General features: G+C 38.2%; 1 non-coding gene across 1 annotated transcript; it reads left to right on the top strand.

The window, feature by feature from the left end:
* Positions 1–255: 255 nt before the first annotated feature.
* LOC141415762 (U1 spliceosomal RNA) lies at positions 256–419 on the top strand. The gene has a single exon (XR_012440721.1). It is a non-coding gene; the product is annotated as a U1 spliceosomal RNA (small nuclear RNA).
* The last annotated feature ends 716 nt before the right edge of the window (positions 420–1,135 follow it).

The following is a 1,135-nucleotide window of genomic DNA, read 5'->3' as shown; positions in this document are numbered from 1 at the left end:
ATGTATCACATATAACATACTATACTTGCTACCTACCACTGTAAAATGTTTAATATAAAGGTTTACTTTGTGCATGTGTATATTTTGTTTTGAGGGTGGGAGAGACTGAACTCAGAGCCTTGCACTTGAGACACACCCCGGCCTTTTTGTGTTTTTACATTATTTTGAAAGATGTCAAGGCAGATCTATAAATGAAGTGAAGTATAATAGAAATTATGCTTGATTTCCTAGATTTAACAGATGTTTATGCACAAAAATTGTAAGTGCCAGGGGAGATACCATGATCACAAAGGTGGTTTTCCCAGGGTGAGGCTTATCCATTGCACTCTGGATGTGCTGACCCCTGCAATTTCCCCAAATGTGGGAAACTCGACTGCATAATTTGTGGTAGTGGGGGACTGCGTTCACACTCTCCCTTGATTTAAAAAAAAATTGTAAGTGCCAGATTCAAATACATACTAATCAATTAGTGTCTGATAGGCTTACTCAGTGGGCTAGCACTTAGTATTTAAAAGTCTAATGTTAAGGTTCAACCCAAACACTTAAAACAGTACCATTTCTCATACACACCCTGCAGTATTCTTTCATAAAAGACAAGAAAGTTACATGCGCAGTAATGGCTGGTCCAGAAATCATGATTCTTTCCATGTAGAATTTGTGAGGACTCCCTCTCTTGGAAGTTTTGGGGCTTTCTTGGTTGGAACATGGCTCTGCTCTGTAGAGTAAAAGGAAACCCCTTTGTCAATTACCCTCCAAAATCACTGCCATTGCTCACTAGATACTTTTCTCTTGTTCTTCCTTGCTTTCCCTTCTTTTCTTGTAGTGGTTCCATAGCCACATGAAACCAATGTTGACAAATACATCAACTTTCTGCTGACACAAAACCTTAAAAAAGGAGTCATTTAGAATAATCAGAAGTTTATGTAGACCAAACTTGTGGTTGTGGTTTCTTTGGCAAAACAATTCCCTCAAGAAAGTAGTGGGGTTTTGTAGGTTTTCTACTGCCAAGTTTCAAGTGCACTTATCCGTCTTCACCTCTTCTTTGACTCTATAAACATCAAACTTTTTGAGTTTTTCCATGTAGTTACCCTAGACCAACAGATTCAGTAAGCATGTACTCTATCCTCTAACTTAT

Source organism: Castor canadensis, chromosome 1 (assembly GCF_047511655.1).
Source record: "Castor canadensis chromosome 1, mCasCan1.hap1v2, whole genome shotgun sequence".
NCBI lineage: Eukaryota > Metazoa > Chordata > Mammalia > Rodentia > Castoridae > Castor > Castor canadensis.
Note: the sequence above shows the minus strand (reverse complement) of the source record. Positions and strands in the feature narration are given on the sequence as shown.